Below are 15,881 nucleotides of genomic sequence, written 5' to 3' on the forward strand. Positions count from 1 at the left end.
AAAGTCGCAGCTGATTCCTACGACGCGTCTGCTTTTCCTGGGCATGATTCTGGACACAGAACAGAAGAAGGTGTTTCTCCCGGTGGAGAAGGCCCAGGAATTAGCATCTCTGGTCAGGGACCTCCTGAAACCAAAACAGGTATCGGTGCATCACTGCATGCGAGTCCTGGGAAAGATGGTGGCTTCATACGAAGCCATTCCCTTCGGAAGGTTCCATGCGAGGATCTTTCAGTGTGATCTGTTGGACAAGTGGTCCGGATTGCATCTTCAGATGCATCGGCTGATCACCCTGTCCCCGAGGGCCAGGGTGTCTCTTCTGTGGTGGCTGCAGAGTGCTCACCTTCTCGAGGGCCGCAGGTTTGGCATACAGGACTGGGTCCTGGTGACCACGGATGCAAGCCTCAGAGGATGGGGGGCAGTCACTCAGGGAAGAAACTTCCAAGGGCTGTTGTTAAGTCTGGAGACTTCTCTACACATAAATATACTGGAATTAAGGGCCATTTACAACGCCCTGAGTCAAGCAGAGCCCCTGCTTAGAAACCGGCCAGTGCTGATTCAGTCAGACAACATCACGGCGGTCGCCCATGTAAACCGCCAGGGCGGCACAAGAAGCAGGATGGCAATGGCGGAAGCCACAAAGATTCTTCGATGGGCGGAGAATCACGTGCAAGCACTGTCAGCAGTGTTCATTCCGGGAGTGGACAACTGGGAAGCAGACTTCCTCAGCAGACACGACCTCTACCAGGGAGAGTGGGGACTCCATCAAGAAGTCTTCCAACTGATTGCAAACCGATGGGAACTGCCACAGGTGGACATCATGGCGTCCCGCCTCAACAAAAAGCTAAAAAGATATTGCGCCAGGTCAAGGGACCCTCAGGCGATAGCTGTGGACGCCCTAGTGACACCGTGGGTGTACCAGTCGGTATATGTGTTTCTTCCTCTCATACCCAAGGTACTGAGAATAGTAAGAAAGAGAGGAATAAGAACAATACTCATTGTTCCGGATTGGCCAAGAAGGACTTGGTACCCGGAACTGCAAGAAATGCGCACAGAGGACCCATGGCCTCTGCCTCTCAGACAGGACCTGCTGCAACAAGGGCCCTGTCTGTTCCAAGACTTACCGCGGCTGCGTTTGACGGCATGGCGGTTGAACGCCGGATCTTAGCGGAAAAAGGCATTCCGGATGAAGTTATTCCTACGCTGATAAAGGCTAGGAAAGACGTGACAGCAAAGCATTATCACCGTATATGGCGAAAATATGTTGCTTGGTGTGAGGCCAGGAAGGCCCCTACAGAGGAATTCCAGCTGGGTCGTTTCCTGCACTTCCTACAGTCAGGGGTGACTATGGGCCTAAAATTGGGGTCCATAAAGGTCCAGATTTCGGCCCTCTCCATTTTCTTTCAAAAAGAACTGGCTTCACTGCCTGAGGTTCAGACGTTTGTTAAGGTAGTGCTGCATATTCAGCCCCCTTTTGTGCCACCAGTGGCACCCTGGGATCTTAACGTTGTGTTAGATTTCCTGAAATCCCACTGGTTTGAGCCACTATCTCACGTGGAAAGTGGTCATGCTGTTGGCCTTAGCTTCGGCTAGGCGTGTGTCGGAATTGGCGGCTTTGTCATGTAAAAGCCCATATCTGATCTTCCATATGGACAGGGCAGAATTGAGGACTCGTACCCAATTTCTCCCAAAGGTGGTATCATCGTTTCATTTGAACCAACCTATTGTGGTGCCTGCGGCTACTCGGGACTTGGAGGACTCCAAGTTACTGGACGTAGTCAGGGCTTTGAAAATATATGTTTCCAGAACGGCTGGAGTCAGGAAGACTGACTCGCTGTTTATCCTGCATGCACCCAACAAGCTGGGTGCTCCTGCTTCAAAGCAAACTATTGCGCGCTGGATCTGTAGCACGATTCAGCTAGCTCATTCTGCGGCTGGATTGCCGCATCCAAAATCAGTAAAAGCCCATTCCACAAGGAAGGTGGGCTCTTCTTGGGCGGCTGCCCGAGGGGTCTCTGCTTTACAGCTTTGCCGAGCGGCTACTTGGTCGGGTTCAAACACATTTGCAAAGTTATACAAGTTTGATACCCTGGCTGAGGAGGACCTTGTGTTTGCTCATTCGGTGCTGCAGAGTCATCCGCACTCTCCCGCCCGTTTGGGATCTTTGGTATAATCCCCATGGTCCTTACGGAGTTCCCAGCATCCACTAGGACGTCAGAGAAAATAAGAATTTACTCACCGGTAATTCTATTTCTCGTAGTCCGTAGTGGATGCTGGGCGCCCGTCCCAAGTGCGGACTTTCTGCAATACGTGTATATAGTTATTGCTTAAATAAGGGTTATTGTTATGAGCCATCCGTTGAGTGAGGCTCAGTTGTTGTTCATACTGTTAACTGGGTAAGGTTATCACAAGTTGTACGGTGTGATTGGTGTGGCTGGTATGAGTCTTACCCTGGATTCCAAAAATCCTTTCCTTGTAATGTCAGCTCTTCCGGGCACAGTTTCCCTAACTGAGGTCTGGAGGAGGGGCATAGAGGGAGGAGCCAGTGCACACCAGATAGTACCTAATCTTTCTTTAGAGTGCCCAGTCTCCTGCGGAGCCCGTCTATTCCCCATGGTCCTTACGGAGTTCCCAGCATCCACTACGGACTACGAGAAATAGAATTACCGGTGAGTAAATTCTTATTTTCTCTAGCATCCATAAGGGATATTGGGGGAATCTAGTACGATGGGGTATAGACGGGGTCCAAAGGACCCAGTGCACTTTGAATTTCTTCGACTGGGTGTGCTGGCTCCTCCCCTCTATGCCCCCTCCCACAGGCAGTTTAGAAAAAAGTGCCCTCGGGAGAGGATGCACATCTCTGCAGCTCCAGAGAGTTTTCTTCAATTTCTTTTAAATCTTTTATTATTTTTGATATGCTGTCTGGGCAACAGCATAACTGCACTGTTTGGGGGGGGGTGGGGGGGTAGTGGACGGTGACTGGCCTTACGAGGTGCAGAGCCGCTTCCCCGCTGCAGGGCTACCATCCTGTGGGGTTGTTGTTCAGCTGGGCACTGCGCCTTGGCTGTCACAGCCGCAGCACGCCGCTGCCTGAAGGTGACATCGGTGTGAGTACAAACTAGGGGCCCCGCTAGGGGGGTCCCCGGTGCGGCTGACCACGGGGGCGCGGTGTACGGGACCCTCCTGGGGGGGGGGGGGGGGTCCCGTTCAGATCCCCCGTGTAGAACTGGCACAAAAGGGCTTGACTAGCACTTGTGTGATGTTTTAAGCTTAAAAAGAGACACTTGCCAATATAATCTATGTATGTAACTCTGGTGCCATAGGAGGGGGTGGAGCTACCTCAGAGCGGGACCTGAGGTGTTTTGGCGCCTTCCTCTGCTTACTGCAGCACAGAACACACAGCGCTTCCTGATCCTAGGATACGCTGGAGATGTGGTACATGGTGTAGCAAAGGGGGAGAGCCGCTTGTGTACACTATCCTGATCCTATCTAGGACAATAATTGTTAGTGTTTACTGTATTATAGGGAGCTGAGGGGTGTGCTGGTGCCCTTTCTTCTCTGTCTCCTCTCACATACAGTAGGGCAGGCTTGCATTGTAACTGTCTGTGTATGTTATTGTGCTTACTGTAAATATGGGTAAACAAGCTGTGCAGTATATGTCACACTAGATTCTCTCCCTTATCTAATGACTGTTTCCTGTGAAAAATACAGTCAATCTTCACAAATCAGTGAAGGGTCTGGGGGAGATGGGTTCAGAGCCCCACTGGTTAGGGTCTCTAAAAACTATAATGTCAGCTATGTCATTCCAGCTCAGTGCTAATGTGCAGAAAACTCAGCTACTACAACAAGCTGTTGCAGATTTAGCTGCTAGGGCAGATGCACAGCCCCTCCTCTCTCATGCAGGACCCCAGAAGCATGGTTTACCGGCTATTCTATCTGATACAGATGATGATGGGGATGACCTGGACCCCGTTAGTGGGGATCCCGATGCTGCTCAGGGTATTGAACCCCTCTTTTTGGCTATAAGGAATGTGTTACAGCTCCCTCTAGAGGACGCTGCATCACGGCAGTTGTTTTTCTTTGTACAAAACAAGCCTCCTGTCACTTTCCCTGATTCTACAGAGTTAGATGACTTATTCAAGCTGGCCTGGAAAAATCCAGACAAAAAATTCCAAGTGTCCAAAAAGTTCCCATTTGCTCCTGAAGATAGAACATTTTGGTAGGAACCCCCTGGGGTGGATGTCTCGGTATCTTGCCTGTCTAAAAAGGCGGTGCTACCTGCCCCGGCTTCTTTACCATGAAGGATCCAGGGGATAGGAAGATTGATATACACAGCAGCAAGTATATCGCAAAGACCGGTCATTGCGGGTTGCTGGATGACCCATGATATTCATTCCTGGGCCACACAATTTCAGGGGGGGCCTCTCAGGAGATATGCCCTTAGTTACTATGGTAACCCTCCTGAAGCACATTCAGGACACTACCCGTGTCCTCTGTGATTCGCTCAAAGAGATGGGGAACATTAATGCTCGGATTTCTGCCATGGCAGTCTTGACGCGCAGGGCCTTGTGGTTGTGTCAGTGGATAGCAGACACAGAATCCAAACGTAGTGTGGAATCCCTCCCCTTTTCGGGGGAATGGCTTTTTAGGGTCAAATTGGATACCTGGATTTCCAAAATTATGGCTGGGAAATCCATGTCTCTCCCTTCTGGGGCCCCGCCGGTGAGACGCTCCTATCCGGGGCCGTCTGTCCAGTCCTTTCGGTCATACAGATTTTGATCTAAGGGCAGAGGTGCCTCCAATGCGACTAGAGGCACCAGAGGCAGTGATCGCGCTGAGCCAAAGAAAAAGTGGGTCCCAGGGACCTCTCACTTTTAAGAATTGGGGTCCTACCGGTCTTTTTCTGGGTCCCATTGGAATGAAGGTTCTTTTTAATCTTAAAAGGCGCGCCGCAAAATGTTAGGAGCGTGGCTTCATGGGGAAGGGGCGTGACCACATAATAGTGCCAATTCACATTACACCACACAGTAGTGCCGCTTATACACATTGCAAGAGGTAGAACCTCCTATGCACACTGCGCCAGGTACAGCACGTTATACACTTTGCGCCAGGTACAGCACGTTATACACTTTGCGCCAGGTACAGCACGTTATACACTTTGCGCCAGGTACAGCACGTTATACACTTTGCACCAGGTACAGCACGTTATACACTTTGCACCAGGTACAGCACGTTATACACTTTGCACCAGGTACAGCACGTTATACACTTTGCACCAGGTACAGCACGTTATACACTTTGCACCAGGTACAGCACGTTATACACTTTGCACCAGGTACAGCACGTTATACACTTTGCACCAGGTACAGCACGTTATACACTTTGCACCAGGTACAGCACGTTATACACTTTGCACCAGGTACAGCACGTTATACACTTTGCACCAGGTACAGCACGTTATACACTTTGCACCAGGTACAGCACGTTATACACTTTGCACCAGGTACAGCACGTTATACACTTTGCACCAGGTACAGCACGTTATACACTTTGCTCCTGGTACAGCACGTTATACACTTTGCTCCTGGTACAGCACGTTAAACACTTTGCTCCAGGTAGATGACTTATACAAATTGCACCAGGTAGAACACGTTATACACATTGCAGAAGGTAGAGCACGTTATACACATTGCACCAGTTAGAGCACGTTATTATACACATTGAGCCAGGTAGAGCACGTTATACACAATGCGCCAGGTAGAGCACGTTATACACAATGCGCCAGGTAGAGCACGTTATACACAATGCGCCAGGTAGAGCACGTTATACACAATGCGCCAGGTAGAGCACGTTATACACAATGCGCCAGGTAGAGCACGTTATACACAATGCGCCAGGTAGAGCACGTTATACACAATGCGCCAGGTAGAGCACGTTATACACAATGCGCCAGGTAGAGCACGTTATACACAATGCGCCAGGTAGAGCACGTTATTATACACAATGCGCCAGGTAGAGCACGTTATTATACACATTGAGCCAGGTAGAGCACGTTATTATACACATTGAGCCAGGTAGAGCACGTTATACACATTGCGCCCGGTAGAGCACGTTATACACATTGCACCAGGTAGAGCACCGAGGCACACTGCACCAGGTAGAGCACCGAGGCACATTGCAGTAACCAACTCCCCTCCCCCCCCCTTCCCACGGGAAACCTTCAGCAAGACCATCCACCACCACACTGGCAGCCAGGGCACAGGGGCAGATCAGGGGGGCAGATGAGGAGCTGTACTCACCGTTGTGGCGGAGGGTGCTGTGTTTGGTGAGCGTGGCCAGTCTCTTGGTGCTGGAGGCGATGGCGGAGCGTGCAGCGGGCAGGAGGTGGAGATGAGCGGGGCTCAGCGCTGCAGCACAGCGTCATGTACTGGCGGCGGAGCTCAGGACAGCGGGGAGAGGATTCAAAGCGGGCGGACTGGCGGGAGACGCTGCAGGGATGATTGGCTGGCGCAGTCACAGATGAGCGCGTCCAGCTATTCTGCTAAATGTGAGTCCCGGAGTATTTGCTGCTATGGAGCGCGTCCCCGGGGACCCTCCCATTTTAGATAAGTGAGTCCCCAGACATCAAAAGCGGGTATATAGCGCGTTTTTGCGATCACTGAGAGATAAGTCCAGAAAACCTGCAAGCACCAGTTCTCAGGAACAGTCCGCCGGTTCTGCTTCCACTAAGCCTCAGCATGACTGTATCCACCAACCTCGAGGCGATCTCAAGGTGGGAGCTCGACTGCGCCACTTCAGTCGCATCTGGGAGACCTCCTGCCAGGATGCCTTCGTCAGAGATCTCGTTTCTCAGGGCTACAGGCTGGAGTTCAACAGTACTCCCCCTCAACAATTTTTCAAATCAAGCTCACCAGCTTTGGAGGATATGCAAGTTACGTTGCATCAGGCAATCCGAAAGTTGGTTCAGTCCCACGTCATTGTTCCAGTACCACTACCGCAATGCGGCACAGGGATTTACTCAAACCTGTTTGTGGAACCGGACGGTTCGGTGAGACCCATTTTGAATCTCAAATCCTCGAATCTTTACTTGAAGGTGTTCAAGTTCAAGATGGAGTCCCTGCGAGCAGTGATTGTGGGCCTGGAAGAACAGGAATTTATGGTTTCCTTGGATATCAAGGATGCCTATCTCCATATTCCGATTTGGCCGCCTCATCAGGCGTACCTGCGGTTTTCCCTCCTGGACAGTCACTTCCAATTCCAGGCACTACCCTTCGGCCTGTCCACAGCCCCAAGGGTATTCACAAAGGTGATGGTGGAGATGATGTTCCAACTCCGGGTTCAGGGGGTCAATGTGATCCCTTATCTGGACGATCTTCTGATAAAGGCACGATCCAGGGAGCTTTTGTTGCTCCATATCGACCACACCATCCATCTTCTTTCGGACCATGGGTGGATCCTCAACTTGCAGAAGTCCCGCCTGAAGCCAACTCAGAGGCTCCTGTTCCTGTGGAAGTTGCTGGATACTGTGGCCCAGAAGGTGTTTCTGCCAGAGGACAAGGCGAAAACACTTCAGGAGATGGTCTGCATGGTGCTCCGGCCAACTCGAGTGTCCATCCATCCTTGCATAGGATTGCTGGGAAAAATGGTTGCCTCATACGAGTCGATCCAGTTCGGGAGGTTCCATGCCAGAACATTTCAATTGGATCTCCTGAGCAAGTGGTCCGGATCGCATCTCCAGATGCACCGGATGTTTCAGCTGTCACCTCAGGCCAGGATTTCCCTCCTGTGGTTGCTACAGTCCTCCAATCTCCTGGAGGACTGGAGTTTCGGGATTCAGCATTGGACCCTCCTCACGACAGATGCAAGTTTATGGGGATGGGGAACCGTTACCCAAGGGGCGCAGTTCCAGGGCTGGTGGTCAGCCTACTAGGCCCTCCTTCTGATCAACATACTTGAACTTCGGGCGATCTGCTTCAGGCCTCTCCTCTGCTCAAGGATCATGCGATCCAGGTATAGTTGGACAACGCCACGGCAGTGGCGTACCTCAATCGGCAAGGAGGGACAAAAAGCAGAGCCTGCATGCGAGAGGTGTCAAAAATACTCCTCTGGGCAAAAAAAAATGCAAGAGCAATGTCAGCAATCTTCATTCCGGGTGTGGACAACTGGGAGGCGGACTTCCTGAGTTGTCACGATCTCCACCCGGGGGAGTGGGGGCTCCAGGGGCCTTCAGATGAGGGCAGTGGACGCACTGGTGTCGCCTTGGCCGTGCCGGCTGGTCTACCTGTTTCCTCCAATTCCATTGCTCCCAAGGGTGCTAAAGCGAATCAGGCATCAGGGTGTCCAGGCGATTCTGATTGCCCCGGATTGGCTTTGGAGGGCATTGTACGTGGATCTTCTGGACATGCCCGTCGAAGACCCTTTGCCTCTACCACTGAGAAGAGCCCTTCTTCAACAAGGACCGTTCGTCTACCCGGACTTACGGCGACTTTGTTTGACGGCATGGAGGTTGAGCGGAACATTGTAGCTCACAAGGGCCTTTCCAAAAAGGTTATTGCTACCATGGTTCAGGCCAAGAAACCTATGACGTCAAAACACTATTATAATATCTGGAAGAGATCTGTCTCTTGGTGCGAGGAATGCATGTATCCGCCTGCAGTGTTTCACTTGGGACGTTTCCTGCAGGCTGGTGTGGATAAGGGCTTACGTCTTAGTTCCATTAAGGTCCAGATCTCAGCCCTCTCCTTGCAAGGGGTACTCCACATACAACCACCTTTTGTGCCGCCTTCAGCACCCTGGGATTTGGATGTAGTGTTGACATTTTTACAGTCCTCCTGTATGACGGTGGAAAACCGTGATGTTACTGGCCCTGGCTTCTGCTAGATGTGTTTCAGAATTTGGGGGCCTTATCGTGTAAAAGTCCCTACTTGGTCTTTTACGAGGACAGAGCGGAGCTCCGGACTAGACAGCAGTTCATGCCGAAGGTTGTCTCCGCGTTTCATCTGAATCAGCCTATTGTGGTTCCGTCCAGTTCTGATGCTTATGCTCCGCCGGAGGCATTGGATGCCGTGCGTGCCTTGAAGAGCTATGCCAAGCGTGCAGCTCGGGTCAGAAAGACTAATTCCCTGTTTGTGCTCTATGATGCACAGAAGAAGGGTTGCCCTGCTTCTAAGCGGTCAATTGCTCATTGGATTAGGCTTACTATCCAACAGGCCTATGTGTCGGCAGCATTACCTGTTCCTAAGTCTCTAAAGGCCCACTCTACAAGATCAGTGGGCTCTTCCTGGGCGGATGCCCGTGGAGTCTCGGCCTTGCAACTATGCCGAGCTGCTACCTGGTCGGAGAAGAACACTTTTGTGAAGGTCTACAAATTTAAAACCCTGGCCATAGAGTTGAATCGAGCCCATTGTGTTTTTTGTGGTCAATTTGTAATGCCCCTTTCACACACAAACTGAAACCCAGTTTGGGCAGGCGGTGCTGCAGCAGTCTCTGCACATTCCCGCACATTCTGGAAGCTTTGGGACATCCACGTCGTACTAGTTTTCCCCAATGGGGGTAATTCCAAGTTGATCGCAGCAGGAAATTTTTTAGCAGTTTGGCAAAACCATGTGCACTGCAGGGGGGCAGATATAACATGTGCAGTGAGAGATAGATTTGGGTGTAGTAAGTTCAATCTGCAATCTAAATTGCAGTGTAAAAATAAAGCAGCCAGTATTTACCCTGCACAGAAACAAAATAACCCACCCAAATCTAACTCTCTCTGCAATTGTTATATCTGCCTCCCCTGCAGTGCACATGGTTTTGCCCAACTGCTAAAAAATTTTCCTGCTGCGATCAACTTGGAACTACCCCCAATATCCCTTATGGATGCTAGAGAAAATAGGATTTTAATACCTAACAGTAAATCCTTTCCTCATAGTCCATAAGGGATATTGGGCGCTCGCCTCAGTGCGTGGACTTTTCTGCAGGTTCTTGTTCTGTAGTTGCCTGTTCAGCTGTTGTTACCAGCCGTTGCTGGTTGTTGTATGTTAGTGGTGTGCTGGTGTGTAAATCTCACCACCTTTTCTCTGACGTCCTAGTGGATGCTGGGAACTCCGTAAGGACCATGGGGAATAGCGGCTCCGCAGGAGACTGGGCACAAAAGTAAAGCTTTAGGACTACCTGGTGTGCACTGGCTCCTCCCCCTATGACCCTCCTCCAAGCCTCAGTTAGATTTTTGTGCCCGGCCGAGAAGGGTGCACACTAGGGGCTCTCCTGAGCTTCTTAGTGAAAGTTTAGTTTTATGTTTTTTATTTTCAGTGAGACCTGCTGGCAGCAGGCTCACTGCATCGAGGGACTAAGGGGAGAAGAAGCGAACCTGCCAGCTTGGGCTTCTTAGGCTACTGGACACCATTAGCTCCAGAGGGACCGAACACAGGCCCAGCCTCGGAGTCCGGTCCCAGAGCCGCGCCGCCGGCCCCCTTACAGAGCCAGAAGCAAGAAGAGGTCCGGAAAAATCGGCGGCAGAAGACATCAGTCTTCAACAAGGTAGCGCACAGCACTGCAGCTGTGCGCCATTGTTACTCAGGCACACTTCACACTTTGGTCACTGAGGGTGCAGGGCGCTAGGGGGGGGCGCCCTGAGCAGCAATGTAAACACCTTGGCTGGCGAAAATACACCACATATAACCCCCAGGGCTATATGGATGTATTTTAACCCCTGCCAGAACTCACCAAAAAGCGGGAGAAAAGGCCGCCGAGAAGGGGGCGGAGCCTATCTCCTCAGCACACGGGCGCCATTTTCCATCACAGCTCCGCTGGAAGGACGTCTCCCTGACTCTCCCCTGCAGTCCTGCACTACAGAAAAGGGTAAAAAAGAGAGGGGGGCACTAATTTGGCGCAGTTCTAATAATAACAGCAGCTATAAAGGGAAAAGCACGTTTTATAGTGGTATTCCTGTCTATATATAGCGCTCTGGTGTGTGCTGGCATACTCTCCCTCTGTCTCCCCAAAGGGCTAGTGGGGTCCTGTCCTCTATCAGAGCATTCCCTGTGTGTGTGCGGTGTGTCGGTACGATTGTGTCGACATGTTTGAGGAGGAAAATGAGATGGAGGCGGAGCAATTGCCTATTATAGAGTTGTCACCCCCTAGGGAGTCGACACCTGAGTGGCTGAGCTTATGGAAGGAATTGCGTGACAGTGTCAGTTCTTTACGAAAGACAGTTGACGACATGAGACAGCCGGCTACTCAGCTTGTGCCTGTCCAGGGGTCTCAAACGCCATCAGGGGCTTTAAAACGCCCGTTACCTCAAATGGCAGACACAGACACGGATACTGACTCCAGTGTCGATGATGAGGAGACAAACGTGACTTCCAGTAGGGCCACACGTTACATGATTGAAGCAATGAAAAATGTATTGCATATCTCTGATAATACAAGTACCACTAAAAAGGGTATTATGTTTCCAGAGGATAGGGCACGTTGGGGAAACACCCCCTAGGGTGGATAAAGCGCTCACACGCTTGTCTAAACAGGTAGCACTACCCTCTCCTGATACGGCCGCCCTAAAGGAACCTGCCAATAGAAAGCAGGAGAATATCCTAAAATGTATATACACTCACACGGGTGTTACACTGCGACCAGCAATCGCCTCAGCCTGGATGTGCAGTGCGGGCGTGGCGTGGTCGGATTCCCTGACTGAAAATATTGATACCCTAGATAGGGACAGTATATTACTGACTATAGAGCATTTGAAAGATGCATTTTTATATATGCGTGATGCACAGAGGGATATTTGCCGACTGGCATCAAGAGTTAGCGCGCTGTCCATTTCTGCAAGAAGAGGTTTATGGACGCGGCAGTGGTCAGGTGATGCGGATTCTAAAAGGCACATGGAAGTATTGCCTTATAAGGGGGAGGAGTTATTTGGTGTAGGTCTATCAGACCTGGTAGCCACGGCAACTGCTGGAAAATCCAAATTTTTACCCCAGGTAGCTTCTCAACCTAAGAAGACGCCGTATTATCAGGCGCAGTCCTTTCGGCCCCATAAGGGCAAGCGGGCAAAAGGCGCCTCATTTTTGCCCCGTGGCAGAGGGAGAGGAAAAAGGCTGCGGCAAACAGCCAGTTCCCAGGAACAAAAGCCCTCTCCCGCCTCCGCAAAGTCCTCAGCATGACGCTGGGGCTTTACAAGCGGACTCAGGCACGGTGGGGGCCCGTCTCAAGAAGTTCAGTGCGCAGTGGGCCCACTCGCAAGTGGACCCCTGGATCCTTCAGGTGGTATCTCAGGGGTACAAATTGGAATTCGAGACGTCTCCCCCTCGCCGTTTCCTAAAGTCTGCTTTACCGACGTCTCCCTCAGACAGGGAGGCAGTATTGCAAGCCATTCACAAGCTGTATTCCCAGCAGGTGATAATCAAGGTACCCCTCCTGCAACAGGGAAAGGGGTACTATTCCACACTATTTGTGGTACCGAAGCCGGACGGCTCGGTGAGACCAATTTTAAATCTAAAATCCTTGAACACTTACATACAAAGGTTCAAATTCAAGATGGAGTCACTCAGAGCAGTGATTGCAAACCTGGAAGAAGGGGACTATATGGTCTCTCTGGACATCAAAGATGCTTACCTACATGTCCCAATTTACCCTTCTCACCAAGGGTACCTCAGGTTTGTGGTACAGAACTGTCACTATCAGTTTCAGACGCTGCCGTTTGGATTGTCCACGGCACCCCGGGTCTTTACCAAGGTAATGGCCGAAATGATGATACTCCTTCGAAAGAAGGGAGTTTTAGTTATCCCTTACTTGGACGATCTCCTGATAAGGGCAAGATCCAGGGAACAGTTGGAAGTCGGGGTAGCACTATCTCAGATAGTGCTGCGGCAGCGCGGTTGGATTCTCAATATTCCAAAATCGCAGCTGATCCCGACGACACGCCTTCTATTCCTAGGGATGATCCTGGACACAGTCCAGAAAAAGGTGTTTCTCCCGGAGGAGAAAGCCAGGGAGTTATCCGAGCTAGTCAGAAATCTCCTAAAACCAGGCCAAGTCTCAGTGCATCAATGCACAAGGGTCCTGGGAAAGATGGTGGCTTCTTACGAAGCAATCCCATTCGGCAGATTCCACGCAAGAACCTTCCAGTGGGATCTGCTAGACAAATGGTCCGGGTCGCATCTTCAGATGCATCAGCGGATAATCTTGTCACCAAGGACAAGGGTGTCTCTCCTGTGGTGGTTGCAGAGTGCTCATCTTCTAGAGGGCCGCAGATTCGGCATTCAGGACTGGGTCCTGGTGACCACGGATGCCAGCCTGAGAGGCTGGGGAGCAGTCACACAGGGAAGAAATTTCCAGGACTTGTGGTCAAGCCTGGAGACATCACTTCACATAAATATCCTGGAGCTAAGGGCCATCTACAATGCTCTAAGCCTAGCAAGACCTCTGCTTCAAGGTCAGCCGGTGCTGATCCAGTCAGACAACATCACGGCAGTCGCCCACGTAAACAGACAGGGCGGCACAAGAAGCAGGAGGGCAATGGCAGAAGCTGCAAGGATTCTTCGCTGGGCGGAAAATCATGTGATAGCACTGTCAGCAGTGTTCATTCCGGGAGTGGACAACTGGGAAGCAGACTTCCTCAGCAGACACGACCTCCACCCGGGAGAGTGGGGACTTCACCCAGAAGTCTTCCACATGATTGTGAACCGTTGGGAAAAACCAAAGGTGGACATGATGGCGTCCCGCCTCAACAAAAAACTAGACAGGTATTGCGCCAGGTCAAGGGACCCTCAGGCAATAGCTGTGGACGCTCTGGTAACACCGTGGGTGTACCAGTCAGTGTACGTGTTCCCTCCTCTACCTCTCATACCCAAGGTACTGAGAATCATAAGAAGGAGAGGAGTAAGGACTATACTCGTGGCTCCGGATTGGCCAAGAAGGACTTGGTACCCGGAACTTCAAGAGATGCTCACAGAGGACCTGTGGCCTCTACCTCTAAGAAGGGATCTGCTCCAGCAGGGACCCTGTCTGTTCCAAGACTTAATGCGGCTGCGTTTGACGGCATGGCGGTTGAACGCCGGATCCTCAAGGAAAAAGGCATTCCGGATGAAGTCATCCCTACCCTGATCAAAGCCAGGAAGGATGTAACCGCACAACATTATCACCGTATTTGGCGTAAATATGTTGCGTGGTGCGAGGCCAGGAAGGCCCCTACAGAGGAATTTCAACTGGGTCGGTTCCGGCATTTCCTGCAAACAGGACTGTCTATGGGCCTAAAATTAGGGTCCATTAAGGTTCAAATTTCGGCCCTGTCGATTTTCTTCCAGAAAGAACTGGCTTCAGTTCCTGAAGTTCGGACGTTTGTCAAGGGGGTACTGCATATACAGCCTCCTTTTGTGCCTCCAGTGGCAGCTTGGGATCTCAATGTAGTTTTGGGGTTCCTAAAATCACATTGGTTTGAACCACTCACCACTGTGGACTTAAAATATCTCACATGGAAAGTGGTAATGCTGTTGGCCCTGGCTTCAGCCAGGCGTGTCTCAGAATTGGCGGCTTTATCCTATAAAAGCCCTTACCTAATTTTTCATACGGACAGGGCAGAATTGAGGACTCGTCCTCAATTTCTCCCTAAGGTGGTTTCAGCGTTTCACCTGAACCAGCCTATTGTGGTACCTGCGGCTACTAGGGACTTGGAGGACTCCAAGTTGCTGGACGTAGTCAGGGCCCTGAAAATATATGTTTCCAGGACGGCTGGAGTCAGGAAATCTGACTCGCTGTTTATCCTGTATGCACCCAACAAGCTGGGTGCTCCTGCTTCTAAGCAGACTATTGCTCGTTGGATTTGTAGTACAATTCAGCTTGCACATTCTGTGGCAGGCCTGCCACAGCCAAAATCTGTAAAAGCCCATTCCACAAGGAAGGTGGGCTCATCTTGGGCGGCTGCCCGAGGGGTCTCGGCGTTACAACTTTGCCGAGCAGCTACTTGGTCAGGGGCAAACACGTTTGCTAAATTCTACAAATTTGATACCCTGGCTGAGGAGGACCTGGAGTTCTCTCATTCGGTGCTGCAGAGTCATCCGCACTCTCCCGCCCGTTTGGGAGCTTTGGTATAATCCCCATGGTCCTTACGGAGTTCCCAGCATCCACTAGGACGTCAGAGAAAATAAGAATTTACTTACCGATAATTCTATTTCTCGTAGTCCGTAGTGGATGCTGGGCGCCCATCCCAAGTGCGGATTGTCTGCAATACTTGTACATAGTTATTGTTACAAAAATCGGGTTATTATTGTTGTGAGCCATCTTTCCAGAGGCTCCTCTGTTATCATGCTGTTAGCTGGGTTCAGATCACAGGTTATACGGTGTGATTGGTGTGGCTGGTATGAGTCTTACCCGGGATTCAAAATCCTTCCTTATTGTGTACGCTCGTCCGGGCACAGTATCCTAACTGAGGCTTGGAGGAGGGTCATAGGGGGAGGACCCAGTGCACACCAGGTAGTCCTAAAGCTTTACTTTTGTGCCCAGTCTCCTGCGGAGCCGCTATTCCCCATGGTCCTTACGGAGTTCCCAGCATCCACTACGGACTACGAGAAATAGAATTATCGGTAAGTAAATTCTCATTTTCTGTTATCATGTTCCTTCTCTCATGTATGTCCTTTCCCCTTTACCTATAACTGCCTGTGGGAGGGGGCATAGAGGGGAGGAGCCAGCACACCCAGTTGAAGAAATTTAAATTGCACTGGCTCCTTTTGGACCCCGTCTATACCTCATCGTACTAGTTTCCGCCAATATCCCTTATGGACTACATGAAAAGGATTTACCAGTATGTATTAAAATCCTAATTTTCCATTTGTAGTCAGTGTATTATATATTCAATGAAAGTGTTTTTTGGAACATTAATTGTATTTAAGTATATCCATGTG

General features: G+C 50.7%; 1 protein-coding gene across 3 annotated transcripts in view; it reads left to right on the forward strand.

The window, feature by feature from the left end:
- AP3S1 (adaptor related protein complex 3 subunit sigma 1) overlaps positions 1 to 15,881 on the forward strand; it is a 228,958-nt gene that overhangs the window by 5,822 nt on the left and 207,255 nt on the right. The gene's annotated exons all lie outside the window — the stretch shown is intronic.

Source organism: Pseudophryne corroboree, chromosome 1 (assembly GCF_028390025.1).
Source record: "Pseudophryne corroboree isolate aPseCor3 chromosome 1, aPseCor3.hap2, whole genome shotgun sequence".
NCBI lineage: Eukaryota > Metazoa > Chordata > Amphibia > Anura > Myobatrachidae > Pseudophryne > Pseudophryne corroboree.